Genomic DNA, 9,771 nt, shown 5'->3' on the forward strand with positions numbered 1-9,771 from the left:
ATGAATACGCTTTTCTGATTTTATATTGACCAATATAGTCAGTGTCGAAAGCTTTTTTTCCAAGTATAAACGAGAATATTTGACCAATGTTTGTATGCGGCCACTTTGTTACACAGTCCTCCCAATCGACCATGGATAACGGATCCTTTATACCGCATGTGCGTAGTAGTTCTACATGTTCATTTTGTAGTGACTTGGCTTGGCTTTCGGCCGAATCTCGAATAGGCGTTTTATGTTCAAAAGCTACCAAAGCACGAGCAGCAAGATCCGAGTGTGTCCCTCCAGAGGGCAAACCTCGCTGTTTAAGATAAAACTGCAATTCCCCACATGAAAGTTCCAAAAAATCTTCGAGGTGCGTGGCCATGATCGTGTTGTTGGGATATTGAACTGTCAACGACTTTTGAGCGAGATGGCAATAACATAAAGAGCTCAAAATGTAGCTGTGACTTCTATATTGAACTATAAGTATTCAGATCGAGCAAAAGAGTGTTGTTCGTATCCGCCATTTTGGATTTGCTTGCCCTAATTACCCAGCATGCACTCAAGAGCGTGAACCGGTCTATTATTCAAGGCGTACGTGTGATTAAGCTTCATCGTGAGTGAATTCCAAATTCAAAGGAGACAATGCCCATAACTCTCGGATTAGCGTCCCTTCCCCCATCTTTACAGACAAGTAATCCAGTCAGCCTAATCATGCAAATTGAGAATTGCATTATTCGCATTGCCTATAGATACTTTTACGAGTGTAAAACCATAGTGGTAAGACTAAGGATGGGCTTTGTATATTGATGCACCGTTTATACCATTATCATGCACATGTTTTCAGTACAATCCTAAAACCAATCAGATCTGGCCACCGAGAACTTTTAGGAAAACTAAATTAGGGCTTCCTTTCGATGAAACGTTCCCTCTCAAGTAGATTACAGTTGTAACATTGCATGTATACACATTTCGAGATATTAGGCATGTTTTACGTACTCAGTAACGAATTATTCTTATTCAGATAAGTGTGACTATGTTGGGAAAGGGGCCTTGGTTACTTGCTCTCTCGTCTTCTAAAATGCCCATTTTCCCCATTATTTAGGGTCCTAACAGAATGGTTAACAACGAAATTGAGGCAACTTTGTTCATTGACAATGGTATACCATTCCGTTCCTTCCTGCCCTCTAAATCCACCTTTTAAGAGCTACAAGTCAAAGGGAATTTGTTCGATTGCTCTCAAATTTGGACAGTAGCTAGTTTTACATATAAGCAATAAAAAAAGGCCCCGAAATTTTTATTTCTAGATACTTTTTTTTCAAGAGCGATCTTTGTACGATCAATCCACACTTTTTTTAATCCTATTTCAAAAATGTTCTGTAACTTGTCACTGAAATTGAATATGGCAAATCGCAGACACGCTTTTTTAGCGCTTTGGCCCCGGTAACGGAGGAACACATTACATAAGCGAAAAACAAAATTCGCTTTGACGTGTAACGTTCAAAAGGTGATTCGGACGCTCGTATTTAGAGGTCGTAAAAAACTCGATAATTATTTTTTTTTCAATTTTTTTGGTATAGTCTGACAGCCAGTCCTATAAGCTTTAATTTGGTTTAGGGGCACGCGAGACACCCCTGAAGGTGCACGGTAACCTTAAGCCGAAACGGAGCTGCTAAACTTGCGAAGCGAGTAAGCTGCGAAATACGATACGCTAAGTTCTTCAAAAGAATGATGAAAGGGAGGAACTGAGAAACGATGAAACGGTGGATCGGCGGAGTTGCGGAATATGTTGGGACGCGGAACGACCGATTACATTTTACGCATGAAGGAAAAAAAAGAGTCTCAAAAAATGGAATTGCAATAAAATAGGACAATTATTCATAATTCACAAGAGAGGTAAAAGAAGCTTAGGCATGTTGGAGCCCAGGGGATTGGAAACCATGAGTCTTTTGAGCTATCCTCCCCTTTGAATTATTGTTATATTAACATTGTTCGCATTATTATTATTATTGTGAGAGATAGAAAACTTTTTTGAGAGACATATTTCGGCATGCTTATGCCATCTTCAATCAATGAGTAACAGAACGCGAGTAATTATATAACAGACAAGTAGATGAATAAAATATTTACATTATGATGTAATACAAAAGCGGGTACTAATTACAACATGACACCAAACATCAAAGGTGTGAACTAAAACGCTAGGAAAGTCTTATCATAGTTAGTAGCTAACTATGGTCTTATAATGCTGTAATTGTTTGTTAAGTTCAGGTTCGATCTTATTTATATAAAAGGCTTCTTTGCGTTTTAAATCAATTGAGTTGTTAGCAGAATCCACAATACTAAAGCTAATATTTTTCTTGGTTTCCACGAGGAAACATGGCTTAATAATTTTAACCATTCGACTCGCATTCTACTTTATAGGCGTTATGTTTACGACACCTTCTTTGTCTTCCACAATGATCATTTCCTTAGCTAATTTCCTTTCAAAACTGTGGAAATCCTTAACATAGTCACGAGCATCAAGCCTCCAATAACTCTTGCTAAAATGGTGATGACGTATACATGTCTAGTCAGCTGAAAGAAACGATTTTCAAATGTAGCAGTGGAAAACAATTAAAAAGACCATGACATGTGATAAACAACTAATCTACTGACTCACATGTATGTTTCAGCTGCAACAGCTCACTGAATTAATTAAAAAAAATTGGTTCCCCTACTAATTTCTTTCCAAGTTTACTAATGACAACATCATCTGTGTTCATCTCTTACAATATTGTTCTGTTTATTCTTGTCCTCATTCAACCTGACCGAAAAATGATCATGCTTCCTCTACAATTTTTCATTTGAGCCTAATTACACCTTAAGTGGAACCTCGATTTAACAAAGTGCCAGGGGACTGGTAGTCTCCCTCGAAGCCGCTTTTAGTCTCGTCACGCAACGCTCCTCCCCTCTAAACTCATTCTTTGATCATGAAAAAAGACTGTAATAGGCAGTGAATTATCGCAAAAGTAGAAGTACTCGAGAGATCTCAGTCTACATTTCCCTCGCAAGAAATCAAGTGCGGTCACCAAGCTAAAAGACTAAACAATCCGCCATAGTGACAACATTTTAAACAACCTGAAGAAGACCAGTAAACCTGGTCGAAACGTCGGTTTTAAAGATATTTTAACCTCGGAAAGTCCCGGAAACGATTAAAAAATATTTTAGTTTTTACAAAGATGAGAGGTTAAAGTTTCAGGAATGCGATAAGTTCATAAAAGGTGTAGTTTTGGCTCTTGAAGAATCCATGATCACTTTAATCAAGTCATCATTTAATTTGTCATCAACCTCATTGTTTGATTTCAGTTGTTCTGCCCTCATTTCTTTAAGCTCATTTTCCAGCTGTGCACATTTTAATCTCTGGTTTTGCAATGTCAATTTTACTCTTTCAGGGTCTGTTTTGGATACAGGTGCTTTGACATGCGCAGGTGTCTATTCTGTTTGGCCTTCATGGAATTATGCGCTGAAGTGTGGTATTTAGAGCAAGGAGTACAAACAGAGTCATCTATGTCGCATATTAAAAACAAACAGCCATGGGATCTCCAACTTCCCTTGTAATAATAATAATAGTAATAATAACGAATATTTATACAGGATAGCCCTTCAGTGCAGAAGCCGCTTCCTTCCGGATGAGGTCTGTAAAGAGAGTTACCGCTAATTCCGCCGAGCGATTGCGGCGAAAACCAAACTGATGTTCAGAGAGAAATTGTGTGCAAACTGCTGTCCTCCCTCGTCTTCCTCTAGTTACTGCTTACTAGTTACTCTTGATCACACGAGTCACTAATGGAAAGTAGTGGTCATTCGTGGTCGCTCATGGTAACTCGGAGTTACTCGTGGTTACTCGTGGTCACTTGGGGTCAATCATGATCGCTCGGGATTCACTCGTGGTCGTTTGTGGTCACTCGTGCTCATTCGGTGTTACTCGTGCTCTCTCACAATCACTTATTTTGGTTTTTTTTTTTTAATCTAACTTCATGTTCTAATGTTTGTCATTAACGAGTTACCCTTTCATTCTATCGTCGTTTACAGGAGCTTTTATTTCAACAAAATCCGCACAGTGAGCAACGAGCAATTTAAAGATATGGCGTCAAGTATTCGATTCCTGTGAGTATGAACAAACTACTATTATTCAAGGCGGACGTGTGATTAAGCTTCACCTTGAGTGAATTTCAAATTCCAGGGAGACAATGCCGATAACTCTCGGATTAGCGTCCCTTCCCCCATCTTTACAGACAAGTAATCCAGTCAGCTTAATCATGCAAGTTGAGAATTGCATTATTCACGTTGCCCATAGATACCTTTACGAGTGTAAAACCATAGTGGTAAAACTGAGGATGGGCTTTGTATATTAATGCACCGTTATACCGTTATCACACACAAGTTTTCAGTATAATCCGAAAACCAATCAGATCTGGCCACCGAAAACTTTTAGGAAAACTAAATTAGGGCTTCCTTTCAATGAAAAGTCCCCTCTCAAGTAGATTACAGTTGTAATATGGAATGTATACACATTTCGAGATATTAGGCATGTTTTACGAACTCAGTAACGAATTATTCTTATTCAGATAAGTGTGACTATGTTGGGAAGGGGGTCTTGGTTACTTACTCTCTCGTCTTCTAAAATGCCCTTTTTACCCATTACTTAGGGTCCTAACTGAATGATTAACAAGGAATTTGAAGCAACTTTGTTCATTGACAATGGTATACTATTCCGTTCCTTCATGCCCTCTAAATCCACCTTTTAAGAGCTACAAGTCAAAGGGAATTTGCTCGATTGCTCTGAAATTCTGACAGTAGCTAGTTTTACATATAAGCAATAAAAAATGTCTCCGAATTTTTTATTTCTAGATACTTTTTTTTCAAGAGCGATTTTTGTACAATCACTCCACATTTTTTTTAATCCTATTTCAAAAATGTTCTGTAACTTGTCACTTAAATTGAATTTGGCACATCGCACACATGTCTTTTTTAGCGCTTTGGCCCCGGTAACGGAGGAACACGTTAAATTAGCGAAAAACAAAATTCGCTTTGACATGTATCGTTCAAAAGCTGATTCGGGCGCTCGTATTTAGAAGTCGTGAAAAACTCGATAATTCATTTTTTTTCAAAATTTTTGCTATACTCTGATAGCCAGTCGTATAAGCTTTAATTTGATATAGGGGTTTAGATATCTACAGTTTGAACCGGATGCGCTACTTCGCTGGCACGCGAGATACCCCTGAAGGTGCACTGTAACCCTAAGCCGAAACGGAGTTGCTAAATTTGCGAAGCGATTAAGCTGCAAAATACGATACGCTAAGTTCTTCAAAAGAATGATGAAAGGGAGGAACTGAGAAACGATAGAACTGTGGATCGGCGGAGTTGCGGAATATGTTGGGACGCGGAATGACCAAATACATTTTACGCATGAAAAAGAAAAAAAAAAAGAAAGAGCCTCAAAAAATGGAATTGCAATAAAATAGGAAAATTATTCATAATTCACAAGCGAAGTGAAACAAGCATAGGCATGTTGGAGCCCAGGGGATTGGAAACCATGAATCTTTCGAGCTAGCCCCTTTAACTTATTTTTATATTAACATTGTTAGCATTATTATTATTATTATTGTTAATACTATTATTTGTTATGATTTTATTACTGGTTGAATGTCGATTGGACAGTATATTCCTGAATCATCTTACTCTTGTGGAACAGGGTAGTCATCATTATGTGGGATGCGGCAGGTTTTCTGTTTAGCATGTGAGACAAATATTCTCCAACTCTACGTGATAGCGTCTAGCTTTTTTTTAATGCTAATAAAATTGTGCTTCACCAGTGGCCACATACAGTCTTTGACTGTTTATTTTTGTTCTTGATGCCTTGCATCTGGGTACGACGTATTCTGAGTCCTAAATTCCAGCAATTCTTGGGCTATTTGATGGAAAAGTGTGGACGAAATCAAAACAATGAAGGTACGTTTATCGAAAACCATGTTTTTGGGAAATAAGGATTATCATTTTGTCTTGCATTGAAGACGCGGTTTCTCAAAACAAACCTGTTCTACTGAAGTTTACGTCAAAATATACTTAACGTTGACATTAGAACAACTAATGTTTTGTACAACCTCAGTCTTCCGAACAACCACAGGCATGAGAAATTCATTTCTCACTTTGAGCAATGCTTAGTTCTTATCAACCGAACGGAAGGTCTGTGTGGGAGAATCTTGACTAAGGTCACCAGTACAGACCTAATGCGAACTAGCTCGGTTACTGAAGATGTTTATCATATGGCTGTGTCTAGAAAGCAACGGAACATTTTATTCTTTGTACCTTTTTTCTCTAGACCGGTCTAGATGCCGGTCTAGATGGGAAAATCTAGACCGCTTTCAATATTGATTTCAGTCAATCAAATTCGTGAATTCAGTAGTTCCCAATCCTTGTGAGACACAGCCATATAATAACTAGAGTTAATTTTAATTAGTTTGATTTTCCTCGGTTGAGGGTACGTTAAGACAACCTGAAGGAAAGTCACTATCAGAGTCCTCCAGAGCGGATTTGCATATTTAAGAGTGGTCCTCTGTGATGTCAGCTTTCATTGATTCAGCTTAGCATTTGTCGTGCAAGGTTGTTTCACTAAATCTCATTAGTTCTTGAAATCTTATTAGGTTTCATTACCACGCGATAACCCTCTGGTGATTGTACCTCTGCATGATTATCTTGCATGATTAGCATGGCTTATCTTGCATGATTAGCATGCCTTATCTTGAATGATTATCATGCCTTATGAACCAACTAACCCTTGGAGTCGGAGGCCAGGATGGGCGAAGGAAAAAAACACTTAAAATGACCGCAAATTAATAAATGGATAATTACTGAGGCATATGGCATTATGAGAAATATTGCAGCCAGCTGAGGCCGTAGGCTGCAATATTTCTCATAATGCCATGTGTCGAAATAATTATCTATTATAATTATTGATCCCCATGAAGTCCTATTGTTCTGTGTCTGTGTTGGATCCTCGACTTTAGTCGCACCTATGTGTGATGATTGTTATGCTCATTGCTATTGTTCTTTGTTGTGATGAATATATCTTAGATTTTAATTGTGCCAAGGGTTGTTATTGCAGCTCGTTGTTATAGTTGTTCAAAACAATTCTAATGATGGAATTAATTCGTGCAAGGCGTGTAAGACTACTAAGTTGCATACTTTATAAGCCTGAGAATTGAGTCATTTTACTCAGTGCGAACCTGGGTTTAGAAAGAGGATGGATTCGTCGGAAGACGAAGGATTATTTATAACACAGAGCTCTACGAAGGCAGATATTTCAGTAGAAATCGAAGATAATGTAGTGTAACGTTTGGACATTTCTGTCAGTGCTTTAATTCTTTATCGACTTCTAAAGGCGGCGTTTCTATTTTCCTTTTTTAAACAGAGCAAAGATTTAGAACGCCAATTACAGCGTCAGAATGCGAGAAATTTGACAAAAGTTGGGTTTCAGACGCCAGCCGCCGGAAATGGGTATGGGTTTTGAAAGCCTATGAGGAGTGGAAGAAGCAATATTTTTAATATTTGTAACCTGCACACTGCAATATTTTTTATATTGCAGCATGCTTATTTAGCGCGTTTAATTATATTACCCCTGATGATTTCCCTGCTAACAAAAAGGACCTCCTCCGTTTTCCTCATACAGTTGTTTTGTCATCTTAAAGACTACAATCGTTGATTTGATGCAGAGAGAGAACAATAGAATTTCATGGGGATCAGTAATTATAACCCGTTAATAGCCGTTGGTCTCATTTAAACGACAGGGTTACCCGGTAAAGTTCGAAAGGAATACCGCTGATGTTTTTGGGAGAAACTACCTTATGAATATTGCTACCTGCTATCATAGCTGTTGTTTTAATAAATACTGTCAAGAGAAAGTGCATAGGAAGTAGCACTTATAGTACAGAGCACTTTTTGTTTTATAACGTCTCACTTTTCAGTTCTAATCCAACGAGAGGCAGAGAGCGATGACAGTGATGACAGTGATGACAGTGATAACGAATCGAAAGATCAAAGTGAGCATGAGCAAAACGCAGAGCAGACCGATCGTGAAGAGTCTGGAGAGAGAGATGAGACTGAACAGGATGAAAAACCAGAGGAATACCACGAAGGCCAATCTGAGCAAAACGAACCTAAAAAAACGAGAAAAAGAATCTGAAGAACAACATGAGGATGAAATGGAAGACGAGCCTGACAAACAAGAAGAAGAATCGGAAAACGACTGCATAGAATCCAATGGATAAGATGAAGATGACACTGAAGATGAGCCTAACAAACAAGACGAAGAACTTAAAAAGGACTTCGAAGAATCTGAAAAGCAAGACGAAGATGGCATGGACGATGAAGCTGGGGAAGGCGAAAGATTAATCGCGAGTAAGGGTATGTATACTAACCCTAGCCCCTGCTTTCTTTGAAAAAAGAAAATAAGAATTCTGATGTATTGAGATCTTTTTTATCAATTTGGAGGACTAATACTGAACAACATCTCCTCGCTATTCCTCAAACAAATTGTTTGTTTCTTCAATTTCGTCACCTTTGTTACCCTGCTGAACTACATTCAGCGGTTTACTCGAATAGTGAAAGAACTTTAAGCTCATTAGGAAGGCTTGGAACTGTTTTTCTTTCCGCAAAGCGACACGGTAGCGTTATCGGGAAGCGCTTTTGCTAGCTTTGCGTTGTTCTACGGTGCCCCACTTTATTTAACAAGCTCGCTATGAATTAGTCTGAGTAGAGTGTAAGTATTTAACACATGGCAAGTTACTGAATGTCTTCTTTTTGCCTTGTGTCATGTTATTATGCAATGGATAGACACCAAGCAGATGATAATCTCCCAGCAGTCTTAGGGCGAGAGTCTCCAAGAGCACCGCTGGCCACGTTTGACGATGACAGTGATCTTGATCAGTTTTACGAAGCGCTGGATGATATAAAAGAAACGAGTGTGTAATCAATAACACTGTATTCACAGATGAGTGCATTCTTCGTGTAACAAATTTCATTTGAAATGGATTAAGTAGTTACCTGTATTAGTTTTCGTAAATAGTGTCAAAATACAGTTGCCATAAAGTTATCAACTCAAGACTGGCAGATACAGTTACCCATAACATTAATCTCTAAGGGTTTTTCTTGATAAGTAGTTAACCTTTGAGTTTATATCTTTTTTAAAATTATTTCAGATGCAGATGGAATTTCAGTTTAATTAGAAAAAGTAGCAGCGTATGGAGTTGTTTAATATATAGGGTCTGATCTGAACACCAGGCAAACTTAATAGACTGATAGAGAAAAGACTATTGTCACTCCTTATTTACTTGTCATTTGTTAAAACTGGTGAGATTTTAAGTAGATGGCTGTGTTGTTTGGCAATGCTAAGCCATAAATCGTATTTATTCGATCTAACGCTGATGTCAATACCTTACTTATGAATTGTTCAATTCAACCTAAACATCTGAGACACTCAGTAGATGGCTGTGTCGTATTGTAATGCTAGGTCATGAATCATAATAATTTAATTTACTTATGATTTTTGAAATTCAATATTAACGTCTTATGATATATTTTGTAGATGGCTGTTGTGTAGCAATGCTAAGCCATACTTTGTATTTATTCAATTTGAAGTTACCATCAATATCGTACCTATTGTAAGCATTCAGTAGCAGGCTGAGCAATGAATCATATTTATTCAACCTGAAGTTATCTTACTCATGACTTTGTCATAACAGTGGTAACATCTGA

The 9,771-nt window shown here is 38.0% G+C and overlaps 1 long non-coding RNA gene across 1 annotated transcript; it reads left to right on the plus strand.

Moving 5' to 3' along the window:
- The first annotated feature begins 7,468 nt into the window (after positions 1-7,468).
- Positions 7,469-8,380, plus strand: LOC148743042 (uncharacterized). The gene is made up of 2 exons (XR_016002095.1): positions 7,469-7,515; positions 7,983-8,380. It is a non-coding gene; the product is annotated as an uncharacterized LOC148743042 (long non-coding RNA).
- Positions 8,381-9,771: the final 1,391 nt, after the last annotated feature.

The sequence above is a fragment of the Stylophora pistillata genome, chromosome 1 (assembly GCF_964205215.1).
Source record: "Stylophora pistillata chromosome 1, jaStyPist1.2, whole genome shotgun sequence".
Classification (NCBI taxonomy): domain Eukaryota; kingdom Metazoa; phylum Cnidaria; class Anthozoa; order Scleractinia; family Pocilloporidae; genus Stylophora; species Stylophora pistillata.